The 26,934-nt window shown below is 37.4% G+C and overlaps 1 pseudogene; it reads right to left on the bottom strand.

Annotated features, from left to right (window-relative positions):
• Positions 1–26,934, bottom strand: part of LOC120150900 — a 56,971-nt pseudogene that overhangs the window by 28,936 nt on the left and 1,101 nt on the right.

Genomic DNA, 26,934 nt, shown 5'->3' with positions numbered 1-26,934 from the left:
GAGCATTGGCCTCGTCATCCTCAAACTGTTGCGAAGCAAAAACATCAGTTGGAGCCGGTCTTGAACGCACCATTTTCGGTGTTATTAAAGCAAGAAAAACGAAAAAGGAAGAAGCTTTTGAAAACTTTAAAAACCTTGGATGAGCTTCGGCTATGGAGAAGATAAAAGAGGAAGAAAATGAAGAAATGAGAGAGAAAAGTAAAAGTGAAAAATGAAATAGAAAAGTTAAGGATGAAAGAGAAAAGAAAAAGTTAAAAATTTGAGAGGGAAGATAGGTGATAGGATGCTTAAGAAAGGAATGAGTGGGTGGAGGGGTTATGCGTGTATGGGGAAGGAAAAACTACCAAAAGGTAATGATGATGATGGGACAAAATAGTGGAGATAGAAAAGTAAATGTTAGAAATTAAATAAATTAAAAAGAAACAAAATCAAAAGAATATCTCTGCAATTAATGTGTTGTCCTTTTCTCCCTTTGGTAACCGCTCATTGCACGGTTTGCAGCAATGTGGTCACTACAAATCAGATCAAACATTAATTACAAAATAAAATAAAATAAAATAAAGAAAAGCTTAAATTTTAAATTATTTATGTACAGACACAAATTCAATGCCGTGGCATCGAATTTTGGTTCTCATCTGGGCACGCTTCAGTATCGTGCAGACGTAACTCGTCCTTGTTGTGTAGTGGTGGAACTTCATTATAGGCTTTCAGACGTTGGCCATTGACCTTGAAGATCGTCCCATCATCTATTCTCTTGATTTCAACAACTCCATGGGGATAGACATAATACACCTCAAATGGCCCTGACCATCGAGATTTGAGCTTCCCAGGAAAGAGTTTGAGTCTGGAGTTATAAAGAAAGACTTGTTGCCCCACATGAAAATGCCGTGGCATCAGTTTCTGGTCATGCCACTTATTGGTTTTCTCCTTGTATATCCTTGCATTCTCATATGCTTGTGCTCTCAACTCTTACAGTTCATTAAGTTACAGTAATCATTGCTCCCCAGCTAGTTGAGCATCGAAATTCAATTACTTGATGGCCTAGTATGCCTTATGTTCAAGCTCAACCGAGAGATGACAAGCTTTACCATACACTAGCTTGAATGGTGACATTCCCAAAAGAGTCTTGAACGCTGTTCTGTATGCCCAAAGTGCTTCATCCAACTTTGGCGACCAATACTTCCACCTCGGGTTCACCACTTTCTCTAAAATCTGCTTGGCCATTTGTCTACGGGTGATATGCCGTGGCAATCTTGTTTCGAACTCCATATTTCAGCAATGCCTTGGCAATCAACTTGTTATCAAAGTTGGTTCCCCCATCACTGATGATAGCACAAGGTACTCCAAACCGAGTGAAAATATACTTGTGCAAAAATTTGAGTACGGTCTTGGAGTCATTCCTTGATGTTGTTATTGCCTCTACCCACTTTGATACATAATCCACAGCAAGAAAGATATATAATTTTCCTTCAGAAAATGGGAATGGTCCTATGAAATTGATGCCCCACACATCAAACAGCTCTATCTCCAAAATATTTTGCAAGGATATTTCATGTTGTTTGGAGATGTTTCCAGTCCATTATCATCGATCACAAACTTTGTAAAAGGCTTGGGCATCTCTAAACAGAGTTGGCCAGTAAAAGCCTAATTGCAGGACCTTAGCAGCTGTCCTTGCTCTACCAAAATGGCCTCTAGTTGGGGCCGAATGACAATGGTATAAAATATCTCGCTGTTCCTCTTCAGGTACACATCGTCTAATGAGCTGATTGGCATAATGCTTGAATAGATATGGCTTATCCCAAAAATAATGCCTTGCATCGTGCTTGAACTTCTTCTTACCCTGACTATTTAAATCAAAAGGCACAATTCCACTAACAAGAAAATTAACAAGGTCAGCGTACCACGGGATTGCCGCGACATATAAAATTTTCTCATCAAGAAATTCCTCTTGAATATCTACAACGTCATGACATTCAGAATTGTTATCTAGTCTAGATAAGTGATCAGCAACTTGATTTTCAGTTCCTTTTCTGTCTACCACCTCCAAGTCAAATTCTTGCAAAAGTAAGATCCACCTAATAAGTCTAGGCTTGGCATTCTTTTTGTTCACTAAGTATTTTATAGCTGAATGATCAGTGTGAACAATAACTTTAGTGCCTATTAGGTAAGGTCTAAATTTATCAAAAGCAAATACCACAACAAGTAATTCTTTCTCAGTGGTGGTGTAGTTCAATTGTGCTTCATTTAAAGTGCGGCTAGAGTAATAAATAACATGAAAAATTTTACCTCGGCGTTGCCCCAAAACAGCTCCTATGACATAATCGCTTGCATCACACATCAGCTCAAATGGTGATGTCCAATCGGGAGGAACTACAATAGGTGCCGAGATCAATTGTCGTTTCAGCTCAGTAAATACGCCGAGGCATAATTCGTCAAACACAAAGGGTTGGTTTTTTTGAAGCAATGTACATAAGGGCTTAGAAATCTTGGAGAAGTCTTTAATAAATCTTCTATAGAATCCAGCATGTCTAAGAAAACTTCTTATACTGTTGACCGAAGTTGGTGGTGGTAACTTTTCAATCACTTCAATCTTCGCTTTGTCAACCTCAATACCCTTATGAGAAATTTTGTGGCCTAATACAATGCATTCAGTCACAATGAACTGGCATTTTCCCCAATTTAAGACCAACATAGCCTCCTCGCATCTCTTGAGAACTTTTGCTAAATTGCCGAGGCATCGTTCAAAATCATCCCCACTAACAGAAAAGTCGTCCATGAAAATCTCTAGAAAATCCTCAACCATGTCTGAAAAAATGGCTTGCATACAGCGCTAAAACGTTGCCGGAGTATTACAGAGTCCAAAAGGCATCCTCCTAAAGGCAAAAGTGCCATAGGGACAAGTAAATGTAGTCTTATCCTGGTCCTCTGATGCGATGACAATTTGATTGTACCCCGAGTACCCATCCAAAAAGTAATAGAATGCTTTGCCGGCCAATCGATCCAACATTTGATCGATGAAAGGTAGAGGAAAATGGTCATTCTTTGTAGTTGTTGAGTTTTTGATAGTCCATACATATCCTCCATCCGGTCACAGTACGAGGGTAATAGATCATTATCCTCATTAGTAACCACCGCCGTGCCTCCTTTCTTCAACACATTGGACAGGGCTCACCCATGAGCTATTTGAGATAGGGTAGATCACTCCAGCATAAAGCCATTTCAGAATTTCTTTCATCACCACTTGCTTCATAACAGGGTTGAGTCTTCTTTGTAGATTGAATTGTCGTGGAAATCTTCAAGCAGAATCTTGTGCATACAGATCGTCGGACTAATTCCTTTCAAATCGGCCATAGTCCAACCAATTGCTTTCTTATGCTACATCAACACACTTAACAAACTTTCTCTTGGTTAGCAGTAAGGTTGCAGAAATAATCACCGGTAAAGTTTCATCGCTACCTAAGTAAACATATTTAAGATGCCCTGGCAAAGTCTTAAGCTCTAGAGTGGGTGAATGCAATAATGAAGGCTTAGGAGGAATAAATTCATCAAAATTCATACCTGACCTAGCTTGTAGTAAACTAGATTGCTCCTCCAAAATTGGGAAGTTGTCGGTCTCCAATAAGCTTTCATCATCCACTCAATATTCATTTTCTGCTAGCTGAATAAAATTGTTCTGGAAAAGATGTTCAGTCTCTTCTTCAATCACTGAGTTCAATTCAGAAATGCCTTGGCATTCTTCAATGTCATCGACATATTTGAGTGTTTAAAACACGTTGATAGTCACACACTGTTCAATCATCTCATGGTGAGTTCACCTTTTTCACAGTCTATTAAGATACGTCCAGTGGCTAGGAAAGGTCTTCCCAGAATAATAGGTACCTTGGCATCAACTTCGCAGTCCAGAATTAAGAAATCGACCGGAAACACAAACTTATCCACCCTTATTATGACATCCTGACTCTCCCTTCAGGTTTAACATGGGATCTGTTGGTAAGTTGTAAATAACTGAGGTGGGTCTTACATCTCCTATGCCAAGCTTCAAGAATACCGATTTAGGCATTAAGTTGACACTTGAACCAAGATCACACAGTGCCTTTCCAACAAAATTGGCTCCAATAGAACAAGGAATAATGATGCTGCCTGGATCATTTCGTTTTGGCGCAACTTACTCAATGAAGAACAAAATTCTATTGCCGTGGAAAAAATCTCTACTTTCCTCTTCTTGGTACAAATTTCCTTCAGAAATTTGGTATACATCGGCATCTATTCAACAGCTTCCAAGAGAGGTACATTGATATGGAGCTGATCACGAATGTCCACGAATTTCTTGAATTGAACTTCATCATTATGCTTCTTCAATCTTTGCGGGAAGGGTGGGGGAGCTCTAGCTTCCTTAACTGTAGGAATATAATTTGTTTTTGCCTTGGAATCATAATCCGGTACCTTAGTAGAAACCTCCTCCCTGTCCTTCTCAGAAATGATATCATCATGTGATTCAACTTCAGTAGTGGGAATAGAGTCAACATGTTGTGCTCCACTATTATTGACTTGTTGGTTAATTTGTGTTCCACTCCTAAGAGTTAACACATTGCAGTGTTCTTTTCCAGGTGCTCTAGTGACTTCAATATCACTTGGAAAACGTCCTTGCTGATGCTCTTGCAATGCCGTAGCAATTTGACCAACCTGACCTTCCAAAGCTCTCAGAGACGAGCTATGGCTTTGAAGTAAGGCGCCTTGACTATGAAGTAAAGCTCCTTGATTCTTAATTAAAGTAGAATGATCTTGCAACATTGTTTTCGTAGTAGATATGAACTCTTGAATTGTAGCTTCCAATGAACTCATGCTCACTGAAGATGAAGCTCCTTTGTTAGCATTATGCCATGACATAGAATTTTGGTAACCTTGAGGCTCATTGTGATTTTGCTGCCGAGCAGGTTGACTAGCATTGTGGGCTTCTTGATTCCCCCACGAGAAATTGGGATGCTGACATCATCCAGCATTATAAGTGTTAGAGTAAGGATTTTTATTGCCTCGATTATAATTGCCTACAAAGTTGATGGACTCATGGTTGGTCGGACATTCGCTCTCGTGATGATTGCCTTGGCATAACAGACATACCAAGCTAGTTACTTTCACTTCCTTCACATCAGTGGAACGTTGTAAGTTCTTCAGCATGTTAGTGATGAATGAGAGTTGAGCGGACACCGAATCCTTGGTATCTAACTCAAATGCTCCAAGTGTTCTCCTTCCACTCCCAATCCATGAGGAAGGAAATTGATAATCATTGTTAGAAATTCTGTCCAAGATAGCAAACGCCTCAGTAGGTGATTTATCCAACAATGTCCCATTTGCCGAGGCATCCAATAACATCCTCGTGGGTGCATTGACTCCATTATAGAACATGACTACTTGAGTCCAGTCGTGAAAACCATGATTTGAACACTTTCGAAGCAAACTCTTGTAACGATCCCAACACTCATACATGGATTCGTCGTCGCCCTGGAAAAAGGATGCTATATCATTCCTTAAGTGAGTATTCATGTTTGGTGGGTTGTACCTCAATAAGAAACTCTTGTAAAGATCGGCCCATGATTCCATCAAACTGGATGGTACACCACTCAACCAAGCCCTTGCTCGGTCACGCATACAAAAAAAGCTTTAATTTCACAAAATTCTCATGCACTCCTTCTTGGTGGAAAGAATCACAAACTTCTAGAAAATTGCGAATATGCTACCTGGAATCTTCAGTTAACATACCCCCAAACTTCCCAATAGAATTCAACATGTTGAACATGACTAGTTTAAGCTCGAAATGTGCAGCTTGAATTTCGGGTGCCATAATCCCAGGATTCAGATCATCCAGCATCGGTTTAAGTGATCATGAATAACACGAGGCCTAATAGTAGGTTCAGCATTTTGTAATGCCTCAATATTTAGATTTACGTCAACTTGACCAATGCCTGGGTTTCCAATTTGATAAATATTCTTTGAGCACGTCTTCTTCTTCTAAAGAGTCTTTCAATCTCAGGTTCTATCGGTTCCAAAGGCTCTTCAGAATTTCTTCTAGGGATACACTAAATAAACCTGAAATAAATAAAAAAAATATCAAGTAAAACTATACACAAATAAAAATGCAAAACAAAATAAAATGCTCTGGCAAAACTAAATAACTTCAGGCTTCCAATCCCCGGCAACGACGCCAAAAACTTGTTTGTGTGTTGTGAGTACTATAAAATTATACGCAAATAATATGTAAGTATACACAATCGCTCAAGTAATAAAGTGATGAGTGAGTATCGTCTCCATATAGGTTGGGGTGAAAATAAAAGTCTAACCAAAGAAAAACTATTCTATCTAGTATAGTTAGTCTTGATATATACAAATGTCACGATAATGATATGTGTATGCTGGTGAATATGGATTGATGGTGTGATGGTGTAGCAAATAGAAATGCAGTGGCAAGAACAGATGTTTGGTGTTGAAAATGGTGAAATGCCAAGGCAATGAAAAGTGGTAAAAAAGAAAATAAATAAAAAATAAAATAAAAAAAAGATAATCCTCACGTGACAAGCTTTCAATAGAATGAATGGTAGGGATTGATCTAAGGATGCTAAATTTATCTCTCACGCGGATTGAAGTTATCTAATCTTTACTTGCTTGACAGAGCTTTTCTAAAGTGTTCTCAAATGAACCTAACAGAGTAGGATGCCAAGGCATTTGCTCTCACTCAACGATGTTGGCCAACCTACCCTATTGATAAAGACACTCTTTTTAGTCGTTGAAATCCTATCCTAGTCTCTCCCGAGATCTAAGGGAATAGGTTATAATATTCCTAGGCCGGTTCAAATCCCCTTAAAAATACTATAACCCATTGCTTATGAGGATCTTGTCTTGTGTTTCTCCCAAATTTTACAAGTATTATTAGCTTAGGTTTCTCCCGAACACCTAACCTTCATCTAAGAAATGGACACTCCCATGCCTCTTACAAGCCTAGATGGTGAAGCATTCATAAGCAAAACAAATAAAGAACCAAAATAAACTTAAATATACCATTAAAATAAAGTTTAAACATCCATTAAACCAACCACCACCAAATAAGTTAGTTCATGGTAGGGTTCAGAATATCTATAGAAAAATCCATAAAATATTCGTTCCAACAACCCACAAATAAAATAAATAAAATTACAGCAAAAGGGAAATGAGAAAGAGCCTTCGACACGCGCTACCAGAGGTCTCCTTGGCCACCACGAACCACCTAGCTTGTTAGCTCCTTTCGGCACCTAGCTTGCCACCCCTTGAAGCTTTATCAATGGAGGAAAACCCAAGGAAGAAGAAGGGAAAAGGAAAATAAAAATATAATTTTTTTGCTCTATGCGTGTGCTTCTTTGTCTCCTTCTCTCCCATGTAATAAAAAATTATCTAGGGGTAATGATGAGGTTGTTGGGTGATGTTGGGTGATGTTGGGTGCAAAATACCCCTCATACCCCTAGAATCACATGTAGTGCGTGAACCTTATCCTCCAGGTGGCAGTGGTCCGCTGGCAGCTCTGGCAGGTGGTTACAACAATCATTTCATGTGCAGAGCCAGCTGTCCACGTACAACTATATATTTTTGTCATTTTCTGTGCCAGAAATGCCAAGACATTTCAATCTGCTTCAGCAACGTGTGATGCCGCGACATTACTTCCCAAAGAGTCATTTTGCTAGCTATTCCATGCACACCACAGACAAACTGCACCTTTCCCTCAAGCAGCACTATTAAGAAATAAAATAGCACTACCACCACAAATGCAACTGTCACTACATGATCCTAAAGAGTCATTTTGCTAGCTATTCCATGCACACCACAGACAAACTGCACCTTTCCCTCAAGCAGCACTATTAAGAAATAAAATAGCACTACCACCACAAATGCAACTGTCACTACATGATCCTAAAATGCCTAAAATGAGCTTTTAAACAAACAATAACTTAAGTGAAAAGGCCTTAAAGTAGCCTTTTTAGGAAGTTAACAATTTCCACGACATTACATTCTCGCCCACACAGAAATCTCCCTAGTGATTCTGAAGTCACTAAGCATCATGGGAAGGAGCAATGCAATGTACTTACGCTAAGGAATGAAAAACAAGTCGACCAAGATGACAAGTTTGGGGGAGAACATCTAAACAGTTCTCGCCAAGGTGCAACACAACCGGATGGTCAATCAAAGGACGTTAAACGAGAAGAAGCACACTAAAGAAAGAAAGAAGCGAAGACTCAGAAAAGCATCGACCATAACAAGAAATCATGGCCACAACCAGTAATTTCTCAACACCATCAGCAGTCGATGTGAGACCTCCACCATCGTTCTCTCAATGATTGGAGAAGCATGATGATGACATCCAGTTCAAGAGATTCGTTAATGTTCTGGACCAATTGTATATCAATATGCCTCTACTTGAAGCCATCGAGAAAATTCCTTCATATACCAAGTATCTGAAAGAAATTGTTACAAAGAAAAGGATGGTAGAACTTGTCACCACGACAACTGAAATTTGATTGGCAGTGAGCAAACACCACCAAAGCAAAAAGACCCTGGCGGTTTTGTAATACCATGTTCCATTGGTAATGATTTCATCGGATGAGCTCTTATTGATTTAGGATCAAGTGTAAATTTGATACCAAAATCGATATTTATGAAAGACGGTATCAGCCCATCCCACCTCGATCATTCTACAGTTGGCTGATCAGTCTTATGTGCGACCTAAGGGCAGAATGGAAGACGTCATAGTAAAGGTAGATAAATTGTATTTCCAGTGGACTTTCTCATTCTGAATTGCGAAGCCGACGAAAATGCACCAATCATTCTGGGACGACCATTCTTAGTCACATGCAAAATCTTAATAGATTATGAAAATGGAGAATTCACCATGAGAGTTAGCGATCAAAGCGTCACGATCAATGTATTCAACTCTATGAAATACGTGAACGATTCAGAGGAATGCCAATGCATTAATAAGATTGAAGAAAAGGCAATCTTGGGACGATGTGAATCACTAATCTCGATGAGTACAATATTTGTACCATGAACCTACAACCGAAATACATGAAGTAGAAAACTTTGGCCCAGACGAAATATTTTCAGAAGATGGTTCTGAAAATCATGGCCACGACAACAAAAATCTACACCTAAACCCCTGAAATCGATACCAAGGCAAGATGCGAAGGAAAGACAAAAGACCAATTGAGATTTCTTTATAGGTCAGGTAAGAAATACGAACCTTTATTATGATGAAGTTAAATCTCATGAGTCATTTTCACAACATGCACCAAAATTGGAACGTAAGACTTTGCCATCACATTTAAAATATATTATCTAGGAGTTGATAAACCCTACCAGTAATAATTTCTGCCAATCTAACCTCTGAACAGGAGAAGAGTTTTATAGGATGGACGATGACAGACTTGAAGGGAATCAGTCCAACCATATGCATGTAAAAAATCAATCTTGAAGATAACTACATCACCTCGGTAAAACCCCAAAGATGGCTCAACCCAATAATGTTTAGGTAATCATGAAGGAAATAATAAAATGGCTGGATGCGGGAGTGATTTATCCCATATCTGATAGTTCATGGTTAGCCTAGTACAATGTGTACCAAAGAAAGGTGGTGTAACCGTGGTTAAAAGCGAGCATGATGAGTTACTCACCACGAGAACAGTCACGGGCTGGCGCATATGCATGGATTATAGGAAGCTCAATAAAGTCACAAAGAATGATCATTTCCCCTCCCTTTTATCGATCAATGTTGGATAGATTAGCGGGAAAGCATTTTATTGCTTCCTCGATGGATACTCGGGATATAATCAAATTGCCATAGCACCCGAGGATCAAGAAAAGATAACTTTCACATGCCCGTATGATACCTATGCATTTAGGCGAATGCCGTTTGGACTGTGTACGCTCCAATACATTCCAACGATGCATGATGATAATCCTTTCAGATATGGTGGAAGAGTGCATAGAATATTTATGGACGACTCTGTTTCTGGCGATGACTTGACCGATGCCTCGAATTTATCCAAGGTGTTGAAACGCTGTGAAGAAGCCAACTTAGTACTAAATTGGGAAAAAATGCCATTTTATTATAACTGAAGAAATAGTGTTGGGTCACAAAATTTCATCCATAACATCGAAGTCGAATAAGCCAAAATTGTTATCCCACCAGACTGGAATGAACCATTGAGCTCATGTGCGATGCTAGTGACTATACAGTCGAGTAGTGCTAGGGCAACAAAAAAATAAAATTTTTCATGTTATCTACTATGCAAGCCGAACACTTAATGATGCCAAGTGAACTATACCACCACTGAAAAAGAGCTCTTAGCAGTAGTATTTGCATTCGATAAGTTTAGGCCATATCTAATAGGCACTAAGGTAATTGTGCACACATATCACTCAACCATTAAATATCTGATCAATAAAAAGATTGTAAAGCCTAAACTAATCGGTGGATATTATTACTACAAGAATTTGATTTAGAGATCAAGGATAGAAAAGGTATAGAAAATCAAGTGGCAGACCATTTGTTTAGGCTAGATAACAAACCTGATTGTCCTGACATCACAGAAATTAAAGAGGATTTTCCTGATGAGAAAATATTATTTGTAACGGTTGCACCGTGGTATGCTGACATCATTAATTTTCTTGTTAGTGGTATTGTTCCTCTTGATTTATCTGGCCAGGGCAAACGAAGATTTCTACATGATGTGTGACATTACTACTGGGATAGCTTCTATTCAAGCAGTGGAGAGTTAATAATCCGAAGGTGTATTCCAAAAAAAAGAGCAACAAGATATCTTACTCCAATGCCACTCGTCACCATATGGAGGGCATTTTGATGGGATGATAACAACAACAAAAGTGCTTCAGTCTGACTTTTATTGGCTAACCCTGTTCAAATACGCGCATGAATTCTACAAGTCATGTGATAGATGCCAACGAACAGGAAACATCTCGAAACGACATGAAATTGATTGCCAAAACATTCTGGAAATCGAACTTTTCGACGTATGGGGAAACGATTTCATGGAACCTTTTCCAACATTATTCGGAGATATGTACATTCTCTTGGCAGTGGATTATGTATCAAAATGGGTTGAAGCCATTGCAACACCGAAGAATGATTCCAAGACGGTGTTGAATTTTTACACAAAAATATTCATTCGCTTTGGAACACCACGAGCTCTCATTAGCGATGAAGGCACATTTTGATAATAGAATTGATATGGCGTATCACCCTCAGACGAATGGACAAGCCGAAGTGTCTAACCGAGAAATCAAGCAGATCCTTAAAAAAGTGGTCAACCCAAGTCGAAAAGATTGGTCGCCGAAACTAGATGAAGCACTATGGGCGTATCGCACAGCATTCAAGACACCACTGGGAATGTCCCCTTTCAAACTCGTCTATGGAAAGGAATGTCATCTACCGGTTGAACTCGAAACAAAGCTATTGGGCCATCAAAAATATAAACATGGATGCTCAACTTGTGGGAGAAAGAAAACTCTTGGAAATGAACGAGATGGATGAATTTAGAGCACATGCATACAAAAATGCCCGCCTTTATAAGGAGAAAACAAAACGATGGCATGACAGAAAAATATTGCCGAGGCAATTTTATTCTGGACAACAAGTACTGCTCTACAATTCACGCCTTAAGTTATTTCCAGGCAAGCTAAAATCACGATGGTCAGGAACATTCATCGTTCACCAAGTCCATGCCAATGGAGCAATTAAAATTCAAAACCAAAACGATGGTTCCATTTTTAAAAAAAGGCAGAGACTCAAGGAGTACAAAGGAGCCCAATCATGCGTGACAAACCGGCATCATTGGCACATGATGCCCAAGAGTTTGTTTTTCTTAATTGAGCAAATCTTCGAAAATCTGAATTTTGTACATAAATAAGTCAACTTATTTTCTGCTTTAATTCATTTTATTTTATTATTTTCTTCTTTCATATTGTAGGTAAGCAAGGAACACGTGGCAGCATGGGGAGTTGAAGCATGCATAAAAAAAGCCCTAGGGTACGTGTTTTGGCGGAATAATAAAGAGGGAAAGAAATCCTTTCTTCCTCTTTATGTCTTATCAAATATTTCTCATTTAATGAGAAATCTTTTTCCCACCGTGTAAAGACAAAAATGCCCTGAAACCACCCATCACTTTCCATGAAAAACTACCACTCTTCTTCTTCTTCATCGTGTTTCATTCTTTCTTTACAAACCAGAAAATTTCTTTTCTTTCTCTCAAAATACCTCCCCATCGCCACCACTAAAATCAGCCAAGAAAAATGGTGAGATCAAGACTGGCCCTAGCCCCCAGACAGAGTTTTGAACGTTTCTAAATAGCCGAACCAGAGGCACGTTTCAAAACCATTCAGCAACGCCAAGTCTATTTAAAAGATGAATTCGTTTTTTCAGCCGAGGGAGATGAGCAGTTTGGACCTGAGGTGATGCATGTCATAAAGAAGCAAAACTGTGAGAAGTTTTCTCGAAATCCTAACGCCGTAGCCCCAACAATAGTGAGGGAGTTCTATGCCCACCTCGAGGACACCTCCAACCACACGGTATATGTTCAAGGAAAATCATTCCCTTCTCCCCCCTGCACTTAACAAATACTTTAAGCTGGGGAAAGTGGATGATCACACAAGAGATTTGTAGCCGAGGCAGATCAAGAAACATATAGTGGAGTTCTACAGGATTTATGTTTTGGGTGGGCTAAGTTCGAAGGGAATGCCCTCACAAGAAAGTGAGTAGATCGCTGAGCCCTCAAACCACACGTGAAATTGTAGAATCATTTTCTTAAAGGAAAGCTGATGCCAACGTCCCACAACACCACTGTCCTTGTCAAGCAGTTGATGTTGTTACACTCGATCATATACGGTAGGAAGATCGATGTGGGTGAAATTATCTTTGAGTAGATCCATGATTGTGCCAAGAAGAACTGGGGTAACATACTGTTCCCAAACCTTATAACCACGCTGTGCAGAAAGAAAAAAAGGTTCCTGAGGAACCATTCGAAGACTTCATCAAGCCCAATGAGGGTATTAAAAAGAAAAAGGTCCCCGAGTTGATGAGTTTCAATGACGACGACCCCAAAGAAGGACTGAAAGGGGAGCAAAATCGGCTGCAGTGGCTAGAATAGCCGCCGTGGTCACACAGATGCGAGAGACGCATGAAAAGATCGGATACCTGGAGAACCACATGAAAATATACTTCGAGTATGCCAAGGCAAGGGACGTGCAACTCAACGCTTTCATAAAGGAGTTGCTCCTGACACATTGATCAGACTGCCAACCTTTCCCAGTGTCATCCTCAACTATAATGCAGGCGGTAACACATTCCATGCCTCGACATCTTATGTCCCTCCAGACGTACCACTAGAAGTGCCCACCGATGTGCCACCATTGGCAACTCATGTTTCCCTCGTACCAGAAGAAGGCCAAAGAGATACAGAAGAGTTCCTTAGCTCCTCATCCTTCTCCAACCGACAGCAACAATGACACTCCACCCCACTTCTTCACTGATGAAGATTTCACGCCAGCAACGAAGCAGACCGAGCTTGATCCTATTCCGTCCCCAGTTCGATCAACACCACCAGTCTCAACAGCAGCTCCTAGTCCACCAGCAGTATGAGTACAACCGACTCTAGCAACCGAGCAGCTCACTCCAGCCCGCGCTTCGACCAGCAAGAAATGATACAAGAGGACGGCTGGCCGTATACTCCAGCTGTCTCATTCTTAGCCAACAGCAGTAGCATTGGGATCCGAGAGTCCTCCTCCCAAACGACGTCGCATGAGGGCATCAAGTCAGCCACCCTACCATAATGAGTTTTATTTTCTAGTTTAGTTTTTATTTCTTGTCGCATTTAAATATATCAACATTTGGTGTAGTTTTCTTGCATTGAGGACAATGCATCCCTCAAGTTTGGAGGAGGAGTTGTACCATTCTTCAATACTTTGTTAAATAGTAATTGATGTATTTGGTTAAAAATTTTGGTTGTCATGACATAAGTAGATTAGGATTATCGTTAGGTATGAATTAGGGATGCCTAATGATGAATGCAAAATTTTATTGCATAGGCCAAAATTATTGTAAAGCCTATCTGAAGAAGAGAACCAACCCTAGGCTTGATCATTTGAACTTATAAACACGATTATAGGTTGTCTTTGCTCTAGGTAATCTGTAAAATTTTTAGGAAAGAACTTTCTAATTACCGAGACTTCAAAAATATTCTAAGGGTAAGGTAAAACCTCTCTAGTGTTTAAAAACTTGAAAACTCGAAAAATAAAAAGGGACACTCCTGTGCAAAGACATGAATAATAAAAACTCCAAAAGAAATTAAGAGTAGCCAATGTATATGAGTGAATGAAAGTAGTCACAGGATGACTCTGCCCGAGTTGGGGGTAGAAGGTATGCTCCCTTTCACCTAGAGTGTGGAACGGTAGTTGTGATGAGCTGACTCCCCTATAAAAAAATTGTGTGAAAAAGAGATAAAAGTTGATAAATAACTAGGAGTATAAACTAGGCCTGATGAATAATTTATTGCCTGACATCCTAGAAGTGCTTTAAGTTTTCTAATTACCTATATGTATATACTTATTATAATCACGCACACACAATAGCAAAGGATCCTGACTAGGGAAGGGACTTGACCGATATGACTGTCGAACATGTTGAGGCCAAATATTTTTACTGAGGGTTGAAATCTTAAACCTGATGATATTCTTGATACTGTTTTGTCATGACAATTTTGATTTTCTTCTAGCTATTATCCATTGCTTGAGGACAAGTAATAGCTTAAGTTTGGTGGTGTGATAACTCCGTAAAAAGACTTAATTTTTAGTCTTTTCACTTAAGTTATTTCTCATCTAAACAAAGTATGCACTGCATTTTTAGTTGCATATAGGTTATATTAGCTTGTGGTGGATAAGTTTTGCCTAGGCAAGATTTATTTGGCTTAACTGATTCTGATGAGGAGAAGGGGTTGTTTGAGTTGTGTTTGTGCAGGAATTCTACAGAGGAAGAATATTTCAGTCGTGACAAACAAAAGTTGCAAAGGCCAATGGAACAGATGAGAACATGAGGAGCAGATTTATCTCGCCGAGGCAAGATTTATCTGAAGAAGTCTGAAGCAGATGTGGCGAAACCGCCTATGCCACTTGCCAGCTGGATGACATACTTCATGTGCTGACGTGCAAGAAAGCCTTGAATATCTTGGTAGTCTCCTTTCCTTTTTAAGTTTGGGAAATTAATAACGGCTAATTAAGGAAACTCCAAAAGCATGCAAAGACCTAGGAGATTCTCCTTATAATTACCATCCGTAGCCGCAAAAAGGGAGGCAAGGAAGAATAAAGAAGAGCTTTACCTTAGGCGAGTGCAAGCAACTGTAGTGCTTTCCCTTCGTCTACCCCCAGTCTTCCTTGGTGTCCTCCATAGTCAGACGATAGTAGAGCGGTGATCAGGCCTTGAGAGAGGGTGATCACCAAGACAGGCGTGGTGCTAATCAGGATTGTCGCGACAGAGCCCCCGGTTTTGGGAGTCATTCTTCCTTTGTTCTTAAAATCTTATTTTATTTGGGGTTGTATAAAACAGTTTAATCTTGGATGATCTTTGATAACACCATGAATGATTTACTCGGTATTAAACTTTGTTTTGTCTGAACAATATTTTATGTTTATGAATGATGAATTATATTTTGCTTATGATTGTTTTTCTCATAGTTTAAATATTTTTCCTTAACATTATGAGAGCATCGAGAGATCGCCTGGGGTTTCGGTAAAACATGTCTCGACATTATAAGAGCATCGAGAGATAGCCTTTTGTCTATAAAGTGATTCTTGAATTCGAGAGAATTAAGAGAGATCAACGTGTGCAAATGAATGAATCTGGGATGGTGAAGTTCTAACTTATCTACCTTAGAGATAAGGAGTGAGTTTCAAACGACTAAAAGGAATAAACGCTAGAGTAGGTTAAGACAACGTCTATAGTTAACACCGAGAGGTATTGCCATAGCAACCGTCTAAGAATACCTAGTGATCATGTTGGGCAGTTTAGTGAATCATAATAATTAATTCTAGGCTTAAAATAATTGTTGCTGAGACAATAGTTTAGCATCAGTGCTCTGTGACACGTCTGAATATGTGAGGTTGTTTGCATTGTATTTTACCCAATACTTGTTTTGCTTTGTTCTATCCGTCTGCATATTTCCTTTGTCTCGACCATACTTGTCTGAATCATTGAATCATTATTCTTAACTCTTTAATATTAGTTTTCAACTCTAATACTTAGTAGGATTAGTTTGTGGCATTAGTTCTAGTTGTGGTGGAAAGATATTTCTAATCTAATCCTTGTGGAGACGATACTCACTCACTAATATATTACTTGCATCGATTGTGTATAATTGCATAGATTTGCTTACCTTAGCATATACATTTACAAGCGATCAAGTGACTCTGTCCTCGGAAGAAATACCAATCCATATTAAAGAGTACCATTGAGATATCTTAGCACTCGCTTAACTGCCACTAGATACTGTTCACAGGGTGTATGCATAAACTTAGATAACTTGTTTACACAATATGCTATATCCGCTCTCGTATGGCATGCATATAGCAAGAAACCAACCAGACTACGATATTCCTTTGCATTTGTTAATGAACTGCCTGCATTAGTTGTAGTGAGCTTAACTGATACAACCATAGGCGTCGGAGTTGACGCAACTTTACTCATTCATGATTTGATCAGAAGTTCCATTATGTACTTCTTTTGACTAAGAAAAACATCAACATCAACACGTTTTACTTCAATTCCAAGAAGAAAATTGAGAACACCCAAATCTGTTGAACTATGTTTTGATATAACAATTTAAGGCAAAATGGTTTTTGGACTTGAATTGAATTTAAAAAATGTTTTTGGACTTAATTGAATTTATTCAAAGTTTTAGAAGGTTTCAAAAATAATTCAAAGTCCATTAAAATTCGAATTTGATCAAAAATGTTCTGTGGTACCGATACCCCCTGAAGGCTCAAATTCCATATTGCTCGGATGGTATCTATACCCCCATGGTATCGATACCCATGGTATCGATACCCCAAGTGTATCTATACCCCCTGGCTGCAATGACTAGTTTAATTTGAATTTTATGAAGGAGTACCGATACCCTATGAAGAGGTACCGATACCCCCTGTACGGGATAACCTTTTTTAGCAGAAAAATCATCCCCAAACGGCTCCAAAACATCCCCAACGGATATATACGACTTCAAACACATTCCAAGCTATAAATACAAGCTGAGGACACTTGAAGATGCAAGAGAACAACTATCCAAGCAATCAAACACAAGAGAAGAGTTTTTCATTCTTATTTCATCTTTCTCTTGTAAATATTTTGTTATTGTGAGCTCATATTGTAAAAACCTACCTTAGAGAGGTTTTCTTATTTACGTTATTATCTTTGTAAAGGGGAAAGGTTCTAGCTTATCCCGTGTAAAATCTAGGGAAAGGTTCTAGTTTAGCACGAAAAAACTAGGGAGTTGTAAGGTTATCTATTTATCCTCAAAAGAAAGAACAAATTAGTGAATTTGTTCAAAAATCCTTGGTGAGGAGCTAAGGTAGTGGATGTAGACTTGGTTGATAAGTCGAACCACTATAAATCGCTGTGCAAATCTCTATCTTTCAATCTCCTTACTCCCTAAACACAAAAACCATTCCAACCCCTCTTTGCAAGCAATTCTGGTTGTTGATTCGAGCGTCCAAAAATCCCAACAATTGGCATTAGAGCCTAACTCATTAGAAGGTTTAACCACCTTGAGACGATCCTAGAAGACGCTCTATCAATTCCCGATACAACCGAGAAGATGGCTTCCACCTCCAGCTTGTTCCACATGGAAGACTCCCTACTAACGGACAATCCTCCATACTTCAATAGAGTCAACTATCGTCATTGGAAGAAATTAATGAAGGTATTCATCTAATCCAATGATCTTGATGCATGGGAGATAATCAAGAACTGTTACTCTTCTCCAAAGAAGAAGGAGAAGAAGCGAAGTGACAAGGAACAGAAAGCTCAACTTAAAGCCAATCTCATGCACATGGTTTTGTGTGCATTTGGTCCTGAAATCTATGAAGGAGTTTCTTCATGTTCAAGTGCCAAGGAGCTTTGAAATAAGCTCGAGGAAATCCATTTAAACAAGAAAGAAGAACTAACAAAGGTGGTGTCTCTAATGGCTCGTGAAGAGCCCGAGGTATCTTATAACTCAAACTAATTTAATTCATATACGTTTGATGAGTTACAAGATGCTTTTAATAGGTTATATTCGGAGTTTGAGACCATGAACTCCAAATATAAGAAAATGATTTCAAAATTTAAAATCGAAAACGATTTTCTTTTGAAAACAAAATTAGATTTTGAAAGCCAAAATGAAATTTAAAAAGGATTAGAGCTTTCAAAAATAAAAATTGAAAGTTTTGAAAAAGAAAATTTTGATTTAAAAATTAACTCAAATTTTAACAAGAAAAAGATCTTTTAAATAATTCATTTAGTTCAATAATGCAAAATTAAAATCCATTTCTTTAAAACAATTGATTTAAAGCCAAAATGAAATTTAAAAAGGATTAGAGCTTTCAAAAATAAAAATTGAAAGTTTTGAAAAAGAAAATTTTGATTTAAAATTAAGCTTGAATTCTTAACAAAGAAAAAGAAATCATTTTAAATAATTCATTTAGTTCAATAATGGCAAAATGCTCACATTGCCATTATCATGGTCATAAGGACATACTTGTCCTTAAAGAAAGGAAAATGTTTTAAAATTAGGCAAGTATGGGTACTGAAGGAACAAGGGGAATTGAAACTAACTTTCAAGGATCCAAAGCAATTTGGATACCAAAATCGAAATGTCTCTTGTGTGTGGAAGCAATGGTGATGAAATGATGATTTTCAAGATGTTCTAGCCACACATGCAAAGGAATGGGTAACCTCTAAGCTTAATGCTTTTAATTTTGGTTATTTGGTTGCTCATTTGATTTGAAGCATGCATGAGTTTTTGGTTTTAATGATTTGCATAATTGTTTAATCTCATGTATATTGAAAAGATGGTTATGATCAACATTTTAAAGTATATTTATTTTTCAGAATTTTAGTTCATCATAATAATATTTTGGTCAAAATTAGTTTTAAATGCAAACATATCTTTCTAACATTGATATAACTTTTCAAATACTTTGATTTATAAATTTTAAATTTGACCTAAAATTAAATGTTCATGCATGGATTAAATGAAAAAGATATCTCTAACAATTGATATCAAAATTTTCAAATGCATAACATTTTTGGAAACTTTATGCATATGAACTTAATTTCAATAATGATATGCATAAATATTTTAGACTTGGATGTATTGAATTTCATGTGCTACTAACATGTTGTTATTCTTTGTTGAAATTCAATTTTGTTTAAGTGTCATGATCTTGAAAGCTAAATTTGTTGGAATTCTATTATTGAGGGGAGCTTGATTTTCAAATAAATTTTTAAATGTCAAATTTACTACTTACTCTCCAAAGTTATTTTGAACTTTAAAGTTTGAATTATTTTTTATATAACAAAAAGGGGAGAAGTTTGGTTTGAAAATTCAATTTCTTAATGAAAAAGGGGGAGCTTAACATTTCATATTTTTCAACAATTGGTATCTTTTCATTAAACATTTTCTTAAGGGGAAGTTTTACCAAAATAAATTTTCAAATGTTTGTTATATCAAAAAGGGGGAGATTGTTGAATTATGTTTTGATATAACAATTTAAGGCAAATGGTTTTTGGACTTGAATTGAATTTACAAAATGTTTTGGACTTAATTGAATTTATTCAAATTTTAGAAGGTTTCAAAAATAATTCAAAGTCCATTAAAATTCGAATTTGAGCAAAAATGTTCTATGGTACCGATACCCCCTGCAGGGGTATCCATACCCCTGAAGGCTCAAATTTCATATTGCTCGATTCCTATTGCTCGAATGGTACCCATGGTAAATACAAGCTGAGGACACTTGAAGATGCAAAAGAACAACTATCCAAGCAATCAAAAACAAGAGAAGAGTTTTCATTCTTATTTCATCTTTCTTGTAAATATTTTGTTCTTGTGGCTCAATCATGTAAACACCTACCTTAGAGAGGTTTTCTTGTTTACGTTTCTTATATTTTGTAAAGGGAAAGGTTCTAGCTTATCCCGTGTAAAAGCTAGGGAAAAGTTTAGTTTAACCCAAAAACTAGGGAGTTGTAAGGTTATCTCTTTATCATCAAAAGAAAGAACAAATTAGTAATTTGTTGGAAATCCTTGGTGAGGAGCTAAGGTAGGGATGTAGACTTGGTTGATAAGTCGAACCACTATAATTGCGTGCAAATCTCTATCTTTCAATCTTCTTACTCCCTAAATACAAAAACCATTCCACCCCTCTTTGTAAGCAATTTCAGTTGTCGATTCGAGCGTCCGAAAATCCCAACAAGATCTTGAGAGTAAACTTTTCTCCTAACAGTATTACAACCTCCTCAATATCCTTATTTGCATTCCCTGTGACAATAATGTCATCAACATATGCTAGAACATATGTACTATTACACTTATGCTTGAACAATGAACTATCTGCCCGAGAGTTTTGAAACCCCATACTCACCAGAAAGCCTCTAGCTTAGAGTACCAATTCCTCGGTGCTTGCCTTAGTCCATACAAGGTTTTTTGTAATTTACGAACCAAAATTGTTCCATCTACAACTTGCTGCTCAAATCCTTGAGGTTGTTCCATGAATACCTCTTCATGTAAGTCACCATTCAGGAATGCGTTATTAACATCAATATGCCTTAGGTTTTAACCATTACGAGCAATAATTGTCAATACTACTTTTACTGTAGATATTTTTACAGCAAGACTAAATGTATCCTAAAAATCCTGACTATGTACTTGTGAAAACCCTTTGGCTACAAGTCGAGCCTTATGCCTCTGAACTAAGCCATCTGCATTACGCTTGACTCGAAACAACCATTTGCATCCTACCACAGACCTATCTTCTGGAAGAGGGACAAGTGTCCAAGTGTTGTTCTTGACAAGAGCTTCATATTCAACAAGAACAACAACCTTCCACAACAATTCTTGATGGTTTCATGAACACTTAGAGGTTCAACTTCACTATCCTCGTTTATGGATTCACCTTCATTGTCCTCGTTCATGGATTTATTTCTACATCCATTGTGCGTGGAAAAGTACAATTTGGGTTTAAATAATTCATTCTTGCTACGTGTCACCATGTGATGACATGTCATTGATATTGAAGCACCATTATGACCAACACTTCCCTGACTACTACTACTTGTCTCTATACCATCTCGAGTAGGTAGAGTAGGAGAAACATCCCTCAAACTTCCAGTACTTTGCTACATAACAGTATTTCCACCTTGTTGCACAACATCATCTTCAACACTATTTCCTAACATCACAGGCATATGCACAACATCATCTGACCCATGAACATATTCTCCAGCTAGATCTATATTATTAAATGAGTTTAAAACTGACTCATTCGTACTCGACAACACAATATCATTACAACGTGATCTATCACCTTTCATGCAAACACGTTGAGAACCATCAACTACAGAGAGCTTTATGCCACTTCGACGTGAAGCACAACTACACCCAGTTTTGCTTTTCAACATTGTAAACGGAAAAAAATCTTCATCAAAAAGCATATGGCATGAAATATAGACACGTCCATCCGAATCTATGGACTGATAACCTTTATGTTGAGTGCTATACCCTAAGAACACACACAGAGAATATAAATAGCTTAGCTTATGAGCTTGATAAGGTCGTAGATGAGGAAAACAACGTCACCCAAAAGTTTAAAGGTAACTATAATATGATTTCTTAGCATACAATGCCTCATACAGTGATTTACCTTGGAGAACACGCGTAGACAGTCGATTGATAAGATGCACAATAGTACACACTACATAGGACCAAAACTTGAATGGAAGAGATGCTTGAGCCATCAGAATAGAGCTAGTTTAATAATGTCTGAGTTTGCGTTCAACCACACCATTCTTATCAGATGTGTGTGGACAAGCCAAACGATGCACTAAACCCAACGATTTTAGCCAGGTTGACACCGATCGATATTCACCTCCCCAATCACTCTGAACTTCTTTTATCGTAGCATTAAACCGAGTTTGTACTAGGATAAAAAATAACTGAAACGTTGAGAGCACTTGATCTTTAGTTTTGAGTAAGTAAACCCAACTATGCCTTGTACATGCATCAACAAAGAGACATATTACTTGTACCCGTTGGAAGCTATATGAGACGGTCCCCACACATCACTAAACACCAGATGAAACGATGTGGCATACACATATGTAGAATTACTAAATGGCATTTTATGACTCTTACCCAATCGTCATGCAACACAAAATGAACTATTGATTTTATTATTTTGATAGAGAAATATTACACCAACTTGTTTACAAGCCTGCACAAGAACATAATGAGTAGGATGCCCAAGCCTCTTGTGCCACATATCATAGCTTTTACTAGTACCACTAGGATCTTCTACCACCGTAACATGACAGGCTTTCAAGCAATATGCATCTGTAGTAATTTGATAGAGTCCAATATACTCTTATCCCTTCAGCATCACTTCTCTAGTTACTTCATCCTTAACCAAGCAAGACCCTGCATGAAACTCAAAGTAAACCTTATTATCTCTAGTAAACTTTGACACAGAGAGAAGATTTTTCGTTATTGAGGGCACATGTAACATATTATTAAGAAACAACATACGAGAGTTAACAGTCATAACAGAAGTGCCAGCTCGAGCAATATTCAGGCTATGACCATTATCAACAATTACTTTACTTGGTCCAGTATAATCTGAGCTAGTAGCAAGCTTCGAGACATCATGGGTGATGTGATGAGTCGCTCCTGAGTCCACAATCCACCGACCAGAACTCGTGGATGCAATATGTGCTTGGGCATGAACACCACTGCTGCACGACTTACACTCATCTAGCATAATGTGATATGCCTCAGTTTTCTCATTTTTATCAGCCAATACTCATGGAAACGTTTGATCGAAGCGATGCCAGAAACGATCAACTGAATGTCCATTTTTTCCACATAACTGATATTGTAGTCGGGGACGACCACGACTTCCAGATTTACTACCTCTATTATAACCACTAACTCCATTACCATTATACAATTGAGCTATAGACCTGCCACTATCATGATTATTACCACGTACACTGTCTATATTTGCACTCATCGGAAGATATTACTGAAGTTGAAAACCATTCAACTGAGACTCAGCATCCATATAGACTTTTTTTACATTATCAACTGAAAACATGTCTTTGCTGGCTATGATCACTGCCACAAATGATTGATATTCAATCAAGACACCATTGAGAATAGTAATTCAAGATCAGAGATCGCACTCCCACATGTTGCAAGTGCATCAAAAACTTCTTTAATCTTTATAAGATAAGATCTCATACTATCATCACATTTCTTGATAGATCTAAGCTTGCAATGCAAACTCATCACACTCATGGTTGATCGGTTAGCAAAGAACTTTTGAACCGTTTGCCAAACATCAGCCGTCGTTTCAACACCTACAAACTGTGGAAAAAGAGGATCGTTGATTGTAGAAAGAAACCAGGATGCAAGAGCACTATCTATCTGAGCAGCAAAGCTTTCATATTCGTCATGACAACAATTGCACCTGATTCATCATCAATTCGCATCGGCGGTGGTAACAACTCCATTGAGTAGTCTTTCCAACCTATGACTGCGACTCATAAGCAACACTTGTTGTTTCCACAACAGAAATTTGCCTCATCAAGCAAGATATTGATCTTTTTACGTGAACAGCTTGTCATTACGAACAGATTCACCAAGCTCAAAGGCAATGTTACCACAATCACCCATGGAAACTGTAGACTCCAGAATCAAATGACGAAAGATACCAGTTGAGATATGTAGATAGCATGTGCACAACTAAAGAAACTTCATCATTTCTCCATAATGATCGAGTACAAGGCATATATACAACTCTACCCACTAGCTTACATTCTGGTATAACCAAATAACGGACTCAACAAACTATTCTAAAACCAATACTCTAAGTACATAGCTAATACACAGCTGATTCTTCTAGACTCAATATTCTAGAATACTTCAATACTCAACAATAGGTTCGGTATGGCAGTTTTATCGGTATTATCCCCATCGATAAAGATCGACCCGTCACACCCTTGTATGAAGTAGTCGTGGAAATACATACGGAGCAGTCCGACAACAACGTGTGATGAATCTAAAATGAGATTGAACCGTCGACGTGGTGATGGACTCAACTGGGGACATGAGATCGAGTAGAACCCGACTCGAGTCCCTTGCCCTTCCACTAAATTGGCAACCGTGGTAGTAATAATAGGGTAACTAAGAAGACACTTTGGTTGAAACAAGTCCCCTCTATTGTTATAAAAGCAGTAAAAGAGAAGTAACTAAAGGTTTATGATTGTTTGTTGCAATTGAGAATGAGTATTTACAGGCAAAGAAGCTTCATTTTTACAGCCAATTATCAACTTGCATGGATATATATCGCATGGCCTAAATTCGACAAAAAGTCGTCCGTCAACGAAGCACTGTTGTAATGATTATCTCCTTTCCGTTGATCTTGATAATTATATAACGATGATTAGATTGGAACCTTTTTAACTACGATCTACATTATTCATTACTAAAGACTCTACTTTACCATATTTCGAGTGATTTCTTAAAGAATTTGTTGAACAAATTTAATAATAAAATATTATTCTTTTTAGAGGTTTTAAGTTTGAATAATTGTATCTATAATTGTATATGTTCATTGTCAATTGTTTAAGATTTTTTTAAATAAATACTATTCTATAATTACTCAATACTAATAAAAAAAGATTTCTTAATATTAGTTAAATTATTAGTTATTGAACATCACCTTCCCGCTTTTCCGCCGCAAAAGAATTATATATATATATAATATATATATATAGAGAGAGAGAGAGATTCATTTGTATTTATATCTTTTTTAAATATTTTGTTAATTAGTTGTTCTGGTTTCCTTTAATAGTGGGTCTTAAAGTAGTAGCCATGCTTAAATTATAGTTCTTCTTAGTAGTGGGGTCTTAAATAGTATTGTTTTCTTACCTAATAAGTGTTTAGTACACTGCATGTGTTTGAAAAATAGATAAAGAAATTTATGCCTAAATTTGAAAATTAGAACTAGTTGGTGTTTATAAAGAAAACCCAATTAATTATACAATTATCATATTAGAATATATCATCGTCCCGCTTCGAAAAATTAAATAATAAGGTAAATTACTTATTTAGTAATTCACCTATTATTTGTTTTTAATTTGGTCATTTAATTGTTTTAATTACCCTTTGTTAAATATTAATGACAATATTGATTTGACATTTTTTAAATATTTTTTAAAATTTCCACGTTATTTTCTCTTCATCATCAACATCCTTGTCATTTTTAATTTTTGACCAATAAGGTGGTGACACATCATGCCATGTCAATGTTATCGTTAATTTTATAATAATCGGGGACAAAACAGATATAAAACGTAACATTATATATAATTTTAAAAAATAATAAGTGACTAAAACAGAAATAAGATAATGGGTGGGACTAAATTAGTAGTTTACCCTAAATAATATATATAACTTTATCCACCACTCAGACGAGGCAAATATATTACTTATAAGAATTCTGTCAATCGACCATAAAATTTTTATTTAACTTTAAATTCATAGAAATAATCTTAAACGACTTTCGCACTAACGAGTGGGCAGTCGCCAACCATCAAATTATTAACAAGACTAACCCATTAAAGTTTATAAATATAGATTATGATCTAAAATGAATACAAATACATTTGGATACAGTGACGGATCCAAGCATGGTTTGATAGACACGTGCTCATCATGAAATTTAAATTTTTCTTCTTTTATTTATTTTTATTGATTATACAGTTATACCCTACTTTGAAATTATATGTTATGATTAGGATGAAGAATTTAGGTTTCAGAAAAGAATAGAAAGGAATTTAGGAGAAAATGATTTCATTCATTCATAAGAGATGATTCCAAAAGGCATCAGGTACCGTTTTATATAATTACAAGTACCACAGCTGGCATACTGGAAATCTAACAAAATAACTAATTTACTGTTGACTCATGCAGGGTATCATATTGGGCATCTCAGCAGATTACACCCAGAGGCCCACTATTAACCAGACCTGTGTTTCTCCTCAACAGACCCAAGCTCCTCTTCAACTTTGGCCCCAATGGTATTATCTCTTTTTTTTTCTCCCCAAACCTCTCATTCTCAATGCTTCCCCGTTCCAAATCCCTAATTGAGATAAATTCCTCCTAATTTCCCCTTTTTCCAACCCTAATTCCTCTTCTATCATGACAATACCCCCCCACGAGGATCATTGTCCCCAAGGATCGAAATCTGGAAACTGAGTTTTCAACACTGAATAATCTTCCCAAGTCGCCTCTGTTGGTCCCATATTCGTCCATTGAATCAACAATTGGGTTACTGCCTGGTTTTGGCGTTTAACCATACGTTTATTCAACACAATAGCTGGGTAAACTTTCAACTGACCATCATTCGTGATCTCTGGAGGATCAATTGAAGGTACTCGCCCTTTTCCAATTTTTCGCTTGAGTAAACTGACATGAAAAACATGATGTATTTTCGAATGTAATGGTAACTGTAACTTATACACCACTGACCCAATTCGTTGTTGTATTTTATAGGGACCGAAGTATCTCGAGCAAGCTTTAAATTTTTCCTTAGAGCCAA

The sequence above is a fragment of the Hibiscus syriacus genome, unplaced genomic scaffold, assembly GCF_006381635.1.
Source record: "Hibiscus syriacus cultivar Baekdansim isolate YM2019G1 unplaced genomic scaffold, ASM638163v2 tig00111027_pilon, whole genome shotgun sequence".
Classification (NCBI taxonomy): domain Eukaryota; kingdom Viridiplantae; phylum Streptophyta; class Magnoliopsida; order Malvales; family Malvaceae; genus Hibiscus; species Hibiscus syriacus.
This window is presented reverse-complemented; position numbering and strand designations above follow the sequence as displayed.